Source organism: Hibiscus syriacus, unplaced genomic scaffold, assembly GCF_006381635.1.
Source record: "Hibiscus syriacus cultivar Baekdansim isolate YM2019G1 unplaced genomic scaffold, ASM638163v2 tig00112503_pilon, whole genome shotgun sequence".
NCBI classification, from domain to species: domain Eukaryota; kingdom Viridiplantae; phylum Streptophyta; class Magnoliopsida; order Malvales; family Malvaceae; genus Hibiscus; species Hibiscus syriacus.
Genome location: NW_024063349.1, coordinates 1,847,066 through 1,863,812, shown reverse-complemented (window position 1 = coordinate 1,863,812; position 16,747 = coordinate 1,847,066). Strand labels below are relative to the sequence as shown.

General features: G+C 36.2%; 2 pseudogenes; both read right to left on the bottom strand.

Annotated features, from left to right (window-relative positions):
• Positions 1-1,196: 1,196 nt before the first annotated feature.
• Positions 1,197-6,044, bottom strand: LOC120180978 (annotated as a pseudogene).
• A 297-nt stretch (positions 6,045-6,341) lies between these two features.
• On the bottom strand, positions 6,342-8,750 carry LOC120180840 (annotated as a pseudogene).
• Positions 8,751-16,747: the final 7,997 nt, after the last annotated feature.

Here is a 16,747-nt window from a genome sequence, read left to right as displayed (position 1 = left end):
TCTTTTCTTTCACATACTGTCATAATTTTCACATTTGCGATAGCCCAATGTATATGTAAGAGAAGACTACGGTGGTTTGGGCATGTCCTTAAGCGACAACCGTCGGATGCGGTCAGGAGGGTAGAGTCGATTACAGTCGAGGGTACCAGAAGGAGAGGACGGCCAAGGAGGAAGTGGTTAGAGTGCTTGAGATCAGATTTGAAGGATTTAGCCCTTACCGAGGACATGACCTCTGATAGGAAATTATTGAGACTTAAGACCAGGGTAGCCGAGTAGTTGTGGGTCACAGCCATAGGGTGTAGCAACTCTGTCTTCTTTTTAATGCCTCTGTAGTAATTTCCATGACTTCTACTTTTTATTCGTTTCTGTCATTGGAATTTATGAAGGATTAGAATTAGGGTAGCGGAGTAGTGTTGCTTTAGTTTAGGTTTTAACCTATTTGACTTTATTACTTCTCATAACTTGCTATCGATGACTTCTGTGTTTCCTTCTCTTCATGTTTTCTCTTTCTAAATTTAGCCGGGAATTACGTTACTGTCTATATGCAGAGATTTTTACACAGGGACTTATTTGCATGGATTACTTCCCATTACAGAAGCACGTATGAAAACTGCATATGATGACTGTTCAACTATGTATTTATTAATTTATTTATTTATACATGCATTGGATTTTTATCTTTATTTTTTAATTTTTCTGACTGCCCGAGGTCTTCTACGGAAGCTGTCCTCAACCGGGCGTTGGGAGCAGCCTACTACCCTACCTCCCCCTTACCCCATTGTATATGGAAATAGGGTTTTGTTGTTGTTGTTGTTGTTGTTGTTGTAATATAAGGTACGTGAGTTTATGGTGCACACTAGGCACAACACGATGCCGAATCATAACTGAAACTAAGATATGATGCACTTTAGTGCAATCATAACCTGAATGAGCACCAACGATGCTGAACACTGATACACGAATGTACCAAAGCTGAACTGATAATTGAACATTGATACACAAATGTACTAAAACTGAACTGATAAGCACTCACTTAATGGCTTGCCAAATGTATCTATGACTCTCAATGCAACATACAATGAGCTTATCCTTATTATCATAGAATCATTTATTATTCTGTATCTGATAACTGTGAAATATATGGTCTTATAATTATCTAATAACTGTAAATCATCTGATAACTGAAAATCATATGATCACTGAAAATCATCTGATAACTGTAAACATTTAGATTTCATCATCTTAAATATCATACTTGGGTAGTTCATACCCAAAATTAATCATAAAACTTGATAAAACAAAATATTATAAAAATATTCCATACTGAAAATTTATAAATCATACTGAAAAATAAAATGAGATTGACTTATCGCAAGTCGTCATTGACTATAAAAATAATCAAATAAACAAATTGGATTCACTTTTAACACTTTATTACTATTATTTAAAATCAAAATATAAGCCTCACTAAGTTTTAGATTTAAATTTTTTGCCTTTCATTACTTTCAATATACATTTTATCAAAATTTTATATTCTGACAGTTTGCACTACCTTTAAACAAATATTATTCTGTATTAATTTATCTACTGAAAAATTATTCTATTTATACTAATGGAAACTAGACTCGAATACAATTCTCACCATATAAGGCACTCCGTCTAGTTTCACTTGTACAATTTTTAGTGAATTTTCAAAGTTGACTGATAGAAGTTGTTTCGGCAGAATTCTGCTGCCCTATTTTCTGATCTATCACTGATTAAAAATTCATATCTATTTGTGTACACCTCGAGATCAGTCACTGTTTGTTTTAAATGAAACTAGACTGATATAAGAATCTAAAGGTTTAGAGATCATCCTTTAATCAATTATTTATAATTTATGGTGAATTTCTAAACTCACTGTTCAAATTCAAATTTCTAGACAACTTTCATTAATTAGCATCCTTGGCTAAATTTCATAATTTTGTAAGCTTACTAAATGAACCTTTAGGCTAGAATCATAATTCACATAACATTAGGAGTCACTTTTTATCGTAGTAACTCCGTCACTGGCTCATCGCAAGCCAATATTTGTACGATAACTCAAACACGAATTAAATGCACTCACCTTTTCCTTATTAGTAAATCTTAGTGTCAGTTTTGCTTTCACTCCGCTCTTTTATCTCTTTCTTTTTGCTCGCTTTGACTTGATTTATGATCACAGTCTTGGCTATAAAGTTTCATCTAGTTGCTAGAGAAAATGATAGAGTTTCACGTGAATTCTAAATTTTTTTTCCAATTATTAACTTTTAAAACTAATTAAATGATTTTTATTCTTTTGGGCCAAATACCAAAATTACCCTTAATTAATTCCTAAAATTACATCCATGACATTCTTTCATCTCTATTTTAATAGTATTAAAAAGCTATAAAATTCTCATTCCTCAATTTTTCTTTTTTGACCCTCTAATTTTAGTCACTTAATTGCACTATTTTAATTTATAGTGCAATTCTCACCAAATTACACCAATCCAACTTAAATTCCACTAATTAAAAATATCCATATAATTCTCCCACCCAAGTCTACCTTCCTTCAAATTTTTGTAATCTTCCGATTTGATCCGATTATTCGAATAATATATCGATCTTTATCCTTTACTAAACTTGTATGCAAACTCCATATCAAAATTCTGAACCCCTCTAAACTAATTGTCTTGAGCTAAACTACTAATTCACAAATCCAAAAATTTAACTTTTGAAATTTTACATTTTTAGTCCTTAAAGTTTTACAATTTTACACTTTAGTCTCTAAACTTTTAAAATTTATATTCAGTCACCATTTCAAAATTTGGGATATTACAACATCCATGACGGAGGAATGAGGAACAACCATTGAACTAGAAATGGGAGAAGCTGGCAAAGAGCTACTGGTAGAAACATCCAAGCTCTTGTTCAGCAATTGAGTTGGCTTCTCCATTCCCTGGCTCTTCTTCTGCATTTGAGTAGGCATCTGAAGACATGAGAGAGATGAAGCATCCTTCTTTGATGCAGATATTAGACCTTTGGCAACCAATGAGCTCAAAAGGTTAAAAACTGGGATCGAAGCCTTGCCTTCTGCATCTGAAGTTCCTGCAGCTATTCCACTTCTCCATGAGAACTATTTGTAGCAGCAGATAGTGCATCATGGGATGCAGCACCTGATATCCTAATGCCTGATGTTGCAAAACCAGAAGGCGAAGGCCCATTTGGAAGATAAGGCAATGATGGCATTTGCCCCACGTCTTTAGAAATCTTATTTGGAAGGCTACGAATAAATGAATAGCTGAAGAGGATCCCACTCTTCATTACAGCTGCCAATAGGCTACTTGTGCTTGACACTTCTGAAGTTCCAACAACAGGTAGGTTGGTATGCTCTGTGATGCATTTGCCATTGTCAAGGCTGCTCCAACATTGGAGATCTTAGACTGGCCAGAAGGTTCTGACTGCACGAATTCTGGTTGCGGTGTCCGTGAAAAGGTATTATAGTGGCTAGGTTGAACAGAAGAAATTGATGCAGAGGTCTGAGGAGAGTGTTTCTGAGACCCAACATTTAACTTGCCCGAAGAATGAGCTTGTACATAGTCTTGCTAAGCCAATTTATGTAACTGTTGATGGGGATCGTGTGCAACAAGTGAAGGTGAATGCCGGTGCATAGGAGACTGTTCAAGTGGTGATGTAGCTCCTAAGGACTGAAAACGCTGCTGTTCAAAAGTACCTGTGGATGAGTGGATCCTGATGCAACATTTGCCAAAATCCCAAATCATGAGGTTCCCAATTGGGATAAACCTACTTTTAGTTGCCTTCCTATCCTGGCCAGGGAAGAACTTGCACCAGCAGGCAACCCACCAATAGTGGCAGATGTCCTTCTGCTCAGTGGATAATGAATCAGAAGTTTCTCTATGAAATGACCCCAGATCATGAATGCTTTGTTCTTTGAGGAACTGGCCTTTGAGATCCTGTTATTTATATTAAATGTAACCCAAATAAATACAAATACTCCAGAAAATCAATTCCTAGAGGAATAAGAACTAGAAGAAAGGAAAAAACAATTGAACATCTACAACATTCTTTTCCAATTAACACAGCTAACTGATAATGTGTTGTATTTAGATTTTTATATGCATAATGATAATTGCAGTTAATCTCAAGTCTTTACCCTAAACAAGCTAGAAGCAGTCCAACTGTATATAAGGTACTGAAAACCTAAAGCATATAAACATACATATTCTAAGCGTTTCCAGTCAATATAATTTATAGATACATCCTAAATTCAACATTTCCAAGTTAAGGAAACTGGAAACATGTTCAGTGAAGTTAAGAAATCCAATTAAATTTCTGTTCATTTTTCAAGCTTTTACCATTTTTTCGGAAACATCAGTAGTCCAAGTATCTTTCCTCGAGTTATTGGAGATTTTGACTACATCATGTTCAGACAATCTAGAGTGCATATCCAACATAAATTCTTCTTCCTCAGAGTTCTTCCAGCTGCTAGACTGCCCACTACTGCTTCTTCCAGAATGTTCTGTCTAGCCCCACAGAGTCCTCCTTTGAGTCAGCCCAAGTTCCAGATATATCATTAACCATACCTTTCACCTACATCATGTAAAACCAAATCAATAATAAATCCTTCAATAAGCATTAAAATCACTACAAAAATGAGAACAATTTCGTTGATGATTATGATAAGAAAAATGTTAGCAATGGAGGTATCGATTTAGATGATTCCTTGGAGTAGAAGGAATGGCATCAAGGGATTCTAAACATGTCATCTTTATAAACATGGGCAGATCTCCATCCTCCATAAATGTTTCAGAAATATACTGAATAATAAAATCTTATTGGTAACATGCCAAAAAATAAGAAAGTAAAATTTACCCTGCTTGATTGTTGAAGACATTGCTCCTCTAGATACTTCGGATTTATGTGAATGCTAGGCTGTGGACACTGAGATGATGGATCAGGTCTAGATGCTGTGGTTCCTGAAGATGAACCATTTGTCAAAGGAGCAAATCCAAGTTCCTTTTCAATGATCTAGATTGCTGGTCTAAGAGATGAGTGATGACAACTTTTTGTCACTGGGAACCTGCAAAGCTAGTTTCTTTATCTGCTCTAACCAATAAAGTAAACCTTCATCGGACTAATTCTTCTTCATAATGCTAATCACATCCATAATACAAAAAATGTTGTAACGAAAAGAAAGCCAGGTGAGGGAGGAATAAGGATTGAAAAACAGAAAAAATAAACTTCGTCCCTCTGTTTTCATTTATTATTCTGATTTTTTAAGAAACTGAACAAAATAACAGAGGTAACCGAATCAAACCAAATCATAATTTTATGTTATATTTCAAATGTTTTCTTTCATTGATTTAAGTATATAATATTTAATTTATACCCTTCAAAATTATAAATTATATAAAAATAAAATTTAATTCAATTTAGATAATTACAATTTTTGAACATGCGACTGCAAACCGAAGGAATCAAATATATTCAAATAATAACCGAATTCATAGTAAGACCAAACACTTCAATCTAAAGCAGGCCACTGAATGGATTTGGTGATACTGCAGTTCCATTGAGCTCGAACAACATAAAATTCTTAAACTGTATAGGTAAATACTGGCAAAACATTGCATATGATATTTACTGAATATCCTAGTAGTTTCCAGTGTTTCTGCAAAAGCCAAGAAAATCCTAGTAGTTTCCAGTCTTTGTGGAGATCCTTTGTCGCCGGTCGAGTCCTCTTGACCCTGTTCGCTGCAGCTCGGCGACCTGCACGTAAAGGAAATATGCTATGAGGATTTTAACAGAAGCAGTACACAACTATACTAACACAAAGATATAGCATCAATGGAAGAACTCAATTTAACAAGCAGATTCCAAGCAAAGTGATGAAATGAAGATGGGACAAAGATCATGCCACCAAGCTGAGTGGATGTCCAGTTCTTCGACTCAACCTGCAATATTTTCCTAACCTCAAAACACACCGGTAAAGTGGAAAACCTGCAATTCCAAGTGCGACGCATCATACGGAACACATCAACAGATAAACTCAATTCAAAGAGTTAACTTATAATTGAAATTACCAAGATTCCTTTTAAAAATTCAAAAAAATAGAAAGGACAGAATATGCAAAAGTAATATTAGAAAAAAAAATGGGAACCATTAATCCTAATAAATGAATATCACTAATATCACTATGATCCACAAGGGCATCATTATCTGCCAGGGCAAATGAACCCTTATGGGTCTGTCTTCTTAGACTTTTATCTTCTAGCTGTGCAGCTTGATTCTGAGTGCTTGGATTATCAAAAGGAAATTCCTCAGCTGGCCTCTAGCTGTGCAGCTTGATTCTGAGTGCTTGGATTATCAAAAGGAAATTCCTCAGCTGGCCATTTTTCAGTGCCTGAATCTTCTGCTGCTTGCAAAAACCCGAGATCCCAGACATCAGATAACCCCCGGTTACTCCCAACTCTGGAATGTCATAGGTTTCTAGATTACTCCATAACTCATTGCTAGAACTAGGCATACCAGCAGTAGCATCAAATTTATGCTCCATACATCTTGTTTTGAAACGCTTTCACCAATAGGAAGATGAGAACTCTGGGTGCTTTTCTGCTTCAATAAATCCTCAGGGGAAGATATAAATACCCTGGATTAACCCCTTGTTCAGAACCTATTACATTCTTCCCTTTCAGATCTTTGATTCCCATGTCTGAAGTACCTTCCACCAGCTCTGAGGTTCCAAGAAATCCATGTGAAGTCCCCAACTCATCAGATGCAACTACTTCATCATCATCTGGAAACTGAAAGCCTTCTGCACCTAAACCGATTCCAGCTACACCCTCGGGTAGATAATCCAGAGATTGTTCAACATAAATCGGATTTATCTGGGGATGAAGAGGATAAAAATTTTTTCCAATCAGGTCTTTTGTACTTCACAATCTGTCCTTCAGCAGGTGTTTCTGAATCGATCAGTTCAACTGACTGATGTTTGACAACTTCCTCCGCATCCTCGGAGAACCAATTTCTCCATGTTCCTTCTTTTGTCTAAGGCGTGCTAAGAGCTAGATTCTGAAATAACTTGGCTAAGAACGAAACCATCTGTTTCTGCCTTTGTTCTGCTGAAGCCTTTTATTCACTACTTCGACACGGCGAGCTGTACCCTGCTGCTCCTGCTGCAGTTCCACTACTTCCTGCATTAACATGCTCTTCTCTTTCCTCAGCCTTTCTATTTCACCTTCCACTCCAGACCTCCCCACTTCAGCAGAGGGTCCGAGATAGTTACCAACCTGTTGAGATTGTGGCGACTTACGCCTCTGAATGTTCTTCAAAGATGCCTCTTCCCTCGCTGAAAAAATTCATTAGCAAATTCCCACTTATCAGTATTGGTTTTGCGAAATCCCTGAAAACAATACACAAGATGATTCAAGAATGGATGAAACTGGATTGTTCAGAAAAACAAAACATCAAAGGGTATAAATCATAGGCTTGTTCAGAAGGATCCAGGTTGCACTGTATAGATTATCTTCATAACATCAGCTTTCTTCAAAAAAGAAAATTAAGAATAGAAAAATACAGTAGCAAGATAACAAATATTCCACCAGAACCCAATTTCTACCTGCGTTAAAGATGGAACTCCCAAATCCAGCAGACATTCAGCAAATGAAGCTGACCTCGAAGAAGCTTAACCAAACTTCTAAATAATCTCCACATATAACAATTTATTATCTAACATACATCCAAGTTAACAGATACATCTTACATTTGATTACAATACAAATAAACACATCAACTTTACTGAAGCTCAAAGGAACAAAACATGAACAGCTCAATGCTACAAATTCAATAAAAGAAATTCAATTAAACCTTTTTCCAATTACAAAGTTTCTGTACAACAGTTTGATAATTTACAATGTTACAAATAAAGGGTACAAACCGGCTTCTGAAATTATAGATTCTGTTTACAGATTAAGTCTTTAAAATATACAGAAAAATCAATAATACAGAGAACAAAACAAACAAACAAAGGGAAACAAAATTTACAAAAAAATGCCATCACGATTTTCATTCATTTTTTAATTATTTTTGGGGATTTATGTAGGCTGTTATTGATACCACATAAGTATTGAGCTGACGAACAAAGCTGGAGAAATTATTGTGCTTGAAATTCCGAGGGAGTACGAGCCTAGAGAATTCGACCGGGTCCCAAACAACGAAGCTCTCTCCGGTCGGACCCCAAGAGATGATGGGATTCAACGACGCGTCCTCTACCAAATCAAACGTTTTCGACAAAAACGGCGGCACCGGGTTCCCTTGAAGAACTTCTAAAGGTGAGGCACGCCGATGAACTCCGTCCCCAACCGTCGCCAATGAAAACGTTTCCAATTCCATAATGGGTGAAGAAGGATTTGGAGGGAGATTGGGAAAGTGTTTCTCTTCCTCTGGGTTCATTTCGTTTTCTTGAAGATGACGAAGGAGGGTTTAAAAAGAGTTGTGGGTTTAAGGTTGTAAAAGTGAAACTGGGGTGGAGCCGTTGTTTTGAAGGGTTTAAGCCGACAAACTGTTTGTACAGAAAAAAATCTCGAGAGTCGGTGTAGGGCTTCAACGGCCATGGTAAAGTTAAACTCAAAAATCAGAGTTCCCAGCAATGACTTGTTCTGGGGTTTGCGTTAAATCAAAAATCATTGGGTTGGAGAAGAATTTTTTGTCACTGGACTGCCATTTGAAGATTCATAATGATGGTCAAAATACTTAGAGACGAAGCTAAATACCAGCGACCAATCAAGAGTGCTTGGGACGTCTTGTCGGAGAGATTTGGACGAATCGTTTTTATTATTTTTTCAGTATTTATTGTGCACGTGATGTCGTGTGAGTTGGGTCATGTCACGTGTGTTCTATCTTCTGAAAGCACTTGTCAGACAATTGTTCATTTTTAAAAGTGACAGAAGACAGTAGTTTAAGGTAAACAAATCTCCAGAATTTTCTACTTCATTAGAGCATTCGAAGTAGACAAGTAGTTAATAAAATTGTTAATGTGATATTTATTTTTATTTTGTAATAATAATTATATTATTTTATGGGTTTTAATGTAAAAGTAAGTGTTTAAATTATATATAAGTTAATTTTAGGTGCTAAAGTTGTAATAATAATATGATATTTTATGGGTTAATGTAAAAGAAGTGTTTAAATTATATATAAAGTTAATTTTAGGTGCTAAGAATTTTTTATAAATAGGGTGTTAACGTTTCAACGTTATTATTTTAGGTGTTAGGACCGTAACTGCTGTTAAAGTTCCGTCAAGCGACATGTGTCACGTTCCGGTCATTTTGAGAATTTTATTTAAAATAAAAATCATGAAATATATTTTTAAGAAAAAAACTCAAAATTTTCTCTAATCTAAAAAAACCCAAAACTTTGAAAACTCTAATTTCAATCCCTATACCCACGACGGTCGCCGCCCTTTGCCTTTGTCGTTGTCGTCAACCGAACCTAATATTACAAATATTATTATCTTAAATACCTCAATTGTAACAAATGTTAAAAACCCCGATAAATAAAATGTGTCATGTTTATATTTTTTTAAAAAGTTTATTTTTTATTTGAAAAATAAAAAAAATTATTTTTTAAAAAATATTTTTTTTTGAAAAAAATTCCCCCACTCTCCACCCTCCACACGTCATCCCCTTTTCCCCCTCTCCCTCCCCACGTAGATTAGAATGTATATTGTGAACCAGTGTGAACTAAAAAAGGCGGCACCGTACTATTCTCTCATCTAAACATCCGCGTATTAACACCACATCCGTATATGAACACCGGGGAGCAGATTTCCCAATCCGATTGGATTTTAAAAGTTAAGGTTTTGATTTAGGGATTTAGGGATTTAGATTTAGGGATTTTGGCAGCAATGTTAGGGGCAGGAGTTTGGAGTTTCAGCCGACGACATTGAACTGATTGATAGTGTTAGTGAACGTGAACGAAGGTAAGGGGATTAAAATTAGAGATATTAAGAATTTTGGGTTTGTTTTATAGTTTTATAAAATTTTAGGGTTTTTAATATAATTTTAAACCTTTTATTTTAAATATAATTTTTTTAAATTTATATAAAGATGACATGCCACTTAACGGATTTTATTAACGTCTTTACGGCCAAGGCACTTAAAATGATAAAATTATGCACTAAATTGACCGAAAAAAACTTAAACAACCCAAATAAGAAAACGATAAGTTTGGATACTTTTATATTAAGCATTCATTTATCACATCATAATACTTTAATCTTTTAACCTTTAAGACAGTTAGGAGCTTTACACAATTAAATCATTAACATTAAAGGGTAATTTGGTCATTTAGTCCATAAGAGAATTTTGATTATTTCTACACACTGAGATGATTGTTATTTCCTTAATACAAGGGTACTTTCTTCTTATTTTACTCAACGCTTATTCTTTTCATTAACATAGATCATTTCCTTCACTTGGTCTATAAGACAATTTAGTAATTTCGATTTTAAAGGTATTTAGGTAATTTAACGCACACATAAGTATATCAGACATCTTAACACTTATGAAGAGAGCACTTAATTATCATTGCATCTTAGAATCTTTTTCTCCTACTCTAAACTTTTTTTACCACTTATTATGACCAAGAATATTTTGATTATTTCACTCATCGAGAATATTTTGATCTTTCACCAAGTCTTAACGGGTAATCACTTATGTCTTATGACATTTTCTTAAAGTTTATGCTTTTTTGTTCATTTCTGATTATCATTAATCACTACTCGTAACATCCTAATCCGATCCCGACCCGAAATTCGGAGAATTAGAATGTTACACGGAACCAACGAAGTGACTAACCATTTTTAAAAATATTTATCATATTCATAAATTAAGACCATAATTCAAAATATAATTAAATCTCCAAAATATAATTTAAGTTTACAATCCGTAAGGAGCTCCCATAAGTATACAAAATACATGAATTCAAATTACAAAGTTCATGACTCAATATATATAAGGGTATTTGACATTACATGCCCACTATAATACTCGATACGTACTCCGAAAAAGATCAAGCTGAAAGTCTTGAAATCCGATGATGAGCTCCTCAAACTGGCACCTAGTAACCTACGCATGGTAACACAAACCATACGCTGAGTTCACTGCTCAGTGCTTCGCAAATAACGTTATACTACATGCTATCATAGATAAGTATGCAATAAGTATAATCATGAACATGGGAGTACATTTAATCACACACATAACAGAAGTAGACATCATGGTGTAGTTCGAGGTCACCACAACATCACGTAACTCACACCCATATTTGTTTACAGAAGGTACTTCAAGTGAGATATGGGTCACAAAACGTCAATATCTCAAGCACTCTAGGCTAGGTCCGTATCACATAGCATTGACACCTTACTTGGCTAGTTTACTCCCTTAGAGTACTCGAGATGTGTCTAGGTCATATATCTTAATACATCGTTCAACTAGCAAACTCAGTGCCCTTACACTGGTTGGACTTATCCGGATAATCCTTACTCTATCAAGCAATGTTGCACAAAGTGACTCAGGTGTCCTCATTGCTTCCCGAGCGTCAAACAAGGTATACATCTTATGGAATCTTACTTCATTAAACTCTTATGTTATCACGTAATCATTAATGTTCGCACTTACAAGCTTCTATCAATGTATTCACATTATCACCAACTCTTACCCAAATCCTATATCCAAAATAAGGTTGATTGTCCCTGTTCACACAAAAGTATCGTTACCCCTCCCTAGAGTATCAGTACTGGGTTTCACTAAGGTATTGCTACTACCCTGAGTATCGATACCATTTGAGTATTTTGAAATTGGACAAGTTCACAATATCAATACTCCTACTTGGGCTATTGGTACTACTTTACGTTCTATGTCTCAAATAAAGCCTCAATATCGATACATTTACCTAGAGTATTGTCCGTGAATTGTGACTACTATATATGGTCGCGAAAATATTTGCAAATATACACAATCGAACAAGTAATACAATAACGAGTGAGTATTGTATCCACATGGATTGGAGGAAGTTTCTAAGTTTAATCACAACAATTTACTATTTCACCTAAGTATAGTTAGTGATGGTATGTACAAATGAGAAGTTGTGGGAAAATGAAATTTTAGTCGACTGAAATCCTAGCCTTATCTCTAAGGGTAGATTAGGCCTAGTTACTACCTAGAACCCCTTGATTATATGGATCTTCCCTAGTTTCCCTCGAACACTAAGGACATGCTACTTAGCCATTCTCTTAAACACTAAGCAATATCCTAAGGAATGACTACTCTCATAGCTTCTACAACCTTAAGACATACACATCATAAACAAAAACAGATAACAACATACAAAAACAACCACCATTAAAGCAAACTCAAATAATCTATAATGAACTCCCACTAAATAAGACTAGTTCATGGTGGGTTCGAATGTTCCAAGCAATAAAGTAAGACATTAATTCATTTCATACAACCCAAATGATATAAATGAAAGCGAGGAGCAAAGGGAATGAGGAAAAGCCTTCGACGTGCATTGTCCGAGCTCCCCTCGGTCACCACAGACTGCCTCAACTCACTAGCTCCTCTCGGACGCCTAGCTCGCCCCTCCCTAGTTTGTCAAGGGCAGAATACCACAAAAAATAAGATTGGCAGAAAAAGGAGAGATATTTTTCTCTCTAAATTTCTAGCTCAAGGTGGCGTATGTAAAGTCTTCTCTCATTGTGGCTTCATCACTTTTTTATAAGGGGAGAATAAACCTAGGAATTTATGTTTAAATTCTTAGGATACCCTGAACATGTCCTCCTCACGTGAGAGAGTGAGTATTTATGGCAGTGGTCCCCTCTAGGAATTAGTCGTGGACCAGACAAGATCAGGCTGCAGCAAGGCGTGGTCCAGTAGAATCAACTGCAGTTGGGTGTGGTCCCCTCCAGGCAGTTGGCGTGGTCCCGACAGCATCAGGCGTCCCAAGTGTAGATGTCTCATCTTGGGTGATGGTGGTAGATGACATGTGAAGATAAGGACAGCTGGCTCTGAAAAATATATTATTTCGTCTTGTTCGCTCTCGAAATACTAACCGATTTGGTATTTGCATTCTGCTCAACAGTCTCATCATGTCACGACACTTCCTTTTTTCTTATCCTTGCTCCCAAATCCTGCACATCACCAAACAAGCACCTTCCTCATAACATAACACCGTTTACAAAATAAAAATGTCGCGACAAACTATTTCCACCACATGTAACTATATGCTCTTAAATGCATCTATATGATCATATATGGGTTCTTAGACAATCAAAAACGTAAGTGAAAAGGCCCTAAATATGACCTTTTTACAGAGTTATCACACCCCCAAGCTTAAGCTATTGCTTGCCCTCAATCAATGGATAGTATTAAGCAAATAAAATACCATGGCAAGTTCAGAAGCAGAATAGTTATATGGGATAAAATTTCAGCCCTCAGAATATTTAGCTTCAATACACTAGACTAGTTTAAAAATCAAGTATTGTACCCAGGGCAAGATCCTTTGTGTGAGTGTGATTGTATTAAGTTCATGCTTAACAAATCTAAATTTTTTTTAAGCAAACTTTCTTGTTTTGCCACGACATTTATAAGTTTTACTCACACAATTTTTTCTTTTCTTTCATTAACACTGCTACGAGGGGAGTCAGCCCATCACACCTACCATCCCACACTCTAGGTGAAAGGGAACATACCTTCTACCCCCGAGCTAGTCAGGTAGAGTCATCCCATGACTACTTTCATTCACTCATATACCATAGCTGCCATTTATTTAAATGTAGTTTCCAGGCAATGTTATGGCATAGCAAAGTATCCCTCTATAGATATGTCGAAACATTTATTTACAATTTTATCATTTTTTATGTGGGGTTTTCATCATTCATTATCAAAGTTTTATGCCAAGGCATTCAAGAGTTCTCTTATAAAAAAATTCTAAGTTCCTTAAGTATGGAAAACATACAATCGTGTATTCAAATGTTTCAAAGAAGCAAGTCCTAGAGTTGGTTCTATTATCTTCAACAGTCATGTACATTCAATTCTAGCCATAAAGAGTTCATCATCATCGGGCATCCTTAATTTATTCCAGAAACTAATTATAATACTTACTAATGTCATAACATATTCATTTTACTAATATTCATACAATGATTTGAGATACCCTACCTCCCCCAAACTTGAGAGAAGCATTGCCTGCAATACTAAATAAAAACTAAGTAAAACTAAACTAAATGTTATACAATGCAATGTAATGCAAGGTACCTTGACTATTTATGCTGGTGGTTGTGCGGCAGTCGTGCGACGTGGGTGCTTGCATAATTATGTGGGGCTGGAATATTTAGAATCTGATGCTGGTGCAGTATGGAGGGTACTGGGTCCTAGGACTGGGAATAGCTAATGCTCCTCACGCCTAGACATCATCTTCAACTGGCGTCTACTCATTCACAGAGGAATTTGTTGCGACATTTCAGATTGTTCATCCTCCAGTGGCTCTACGGGCTGTGGGGGTTCTAGTACGGTTGAAAGTTATAGCTCAGCTTCTTGACATTTATTTGGAGACACAGAGTGACAGGATCAGGATTGTAGCTTCCTTCTCATTAGCAGGCTGGTGAGCATCTTCATATGCTTCAGCATTTTCAAATGGTTGCAAGAGAGTAGCAGGGAAGACTGGGATATCAAAGTTAATGTGCGGGAGAATCTCCATGAAAGCATTCGCGATAAACTCATCTCAGCGTTTGACGTAAGCAAAGAAGGTCATCATATTGCTGGTCAACTGCTCGATATGCTCTTGGGTTCATTTAGTGACCTTCTCTAGGGCATCTAATTTTACCCTTACATTTGGTGTTGCATCAACACGAGAAGTGTTCTCATTTTTCTCATTTCCCTTGTTTTCCTTGAATCCAAGTAATATATGAAGCTTAGCCTTTATAATACCAGACAACCCAGGTAATATCTCATCAAATTGTTCCTCGGGCACCTTCTTCTTACGGCAGAGAACCGTAATGAGGTTTGGAAATACCAAGGCACTGGCAGGTCGCTTTAGACAAGTATGAACTTATTCCACAATTATCTTACCTATGCCAATGGAACACCCTACTAAAATAGAGTGCAACAAAAGTATCATTTGCAATGAAACTGTGGTGTTGTGGGCAGTAGGGAGAAGCTTGTGCTTCATGAAATGATTCCACAACTTAGCTCTCGGTTGTAGCCTCTCGCGATTCACTGTTCTTTGGTTTACTTGTTGGCCATTCCATTATGTGTTTAAAAAATAGAGGTATTCCAATATGCCATGGTAAGTCTCATTGTCTGTCTCTTTTTCCAAAGTAGTGTGGTTATCAACAATATCATGTATGTTAAAATAACAATTAATAGCTAAAGAGATAAAGAGAATAAAAATACCACGAACCACCATGACATATTTATTTGGTTCGGTTAAATTGGTGTAAACCTCATTCACCAGCGAAACGTTCATATTCTCCGGATGCTTGGCAAATTTTTACCACTGGTGTTGGTGTACGATGTCAATGACATCACTTCCAAGGTCCGCATCTTCCTCTTCGGAGAAAACGAAGCCTAACTCAAAGAACACCCAACGGTTTTTAAGGCTTTGAAATCTTTCTTGCGTTGCTTTATCAACGAAACGTGATGGAGATGATGGAGCCGTGATGGAGGGACGTGAGCGCACCATGGTTAGTTGACAAGACAAAGAAATGATTAAAAAGTTTGAAGCTTTTTGGCTATGGCGTTTGGTACTAAGGAGGAAAGAAGAAGAAAAGATGAAAGCTAACTAAGAAAGTAAAAAGGATGAGAACACGATAAAAAAGTAAAAATGTGGGAGTTATTTAACTTGTGGATGGGGTGTTAGTGGGGGAAAATGATAAAAATAATTAAAACAAACCCTAAAGAAAAACTAAAAAAATCATAAAAGTGAAAAAGTTTCCCTCATCTTTTTATCTTGTTGTCGCCCATTCTCTTTTGCTTCAACCGTACGGTCGTTACGTGCTTGCTATGTAAACCCTAACCTTGCAAAGAAAAATAAAATAATCACTTAAAAGGAAACTGAATAAAACAGTAACAAAATAAATTGTTATTTATGCACATGAGTAAATTCAAAATGTAACGACATCTTCAAGATGCTTAGCAGGTTTCGACATCGTGCAAGAAGAGTGCATATTTGTCACACATGGGCGGAGCTCATTGATAAGCCTTCAGACGCTGGCCATTAATTTTGAAAATGGATCCATCATCCATATTCTTGATATCTATAGTGCTATGAGGGTAGACACAGTGTACTTCAAATGGTCCTGACCATCGTGACTTCAATTTTCCAGTGAATATCTTCAGCTTCAAGTTAAATAAGAGCACCTACTGGCTAATATGAAAATGTCGTGGCAAAAGCATTCGATCATGCCACTTCTTGGTTTTTTTCTTTATAAAGCTTGGCATTTTCATATGCTTGTGCTCGAAACTCTTCTATTTCATTCATATCAAGTAACATTTTCTCCCCAACTAATTGTGCATTGAAGTTCAGTTTCTTGATCGCCCAATATGTCTTATGCTCTAATTCCACAGGTAGGTGACATGCTTTCCCATATACCATATTGAAACGTGATATTCCCATAGGTGTTTTGAATACCGTCTGATAAGCCCAGAGCGCTTCGTCTAGCTTCGGG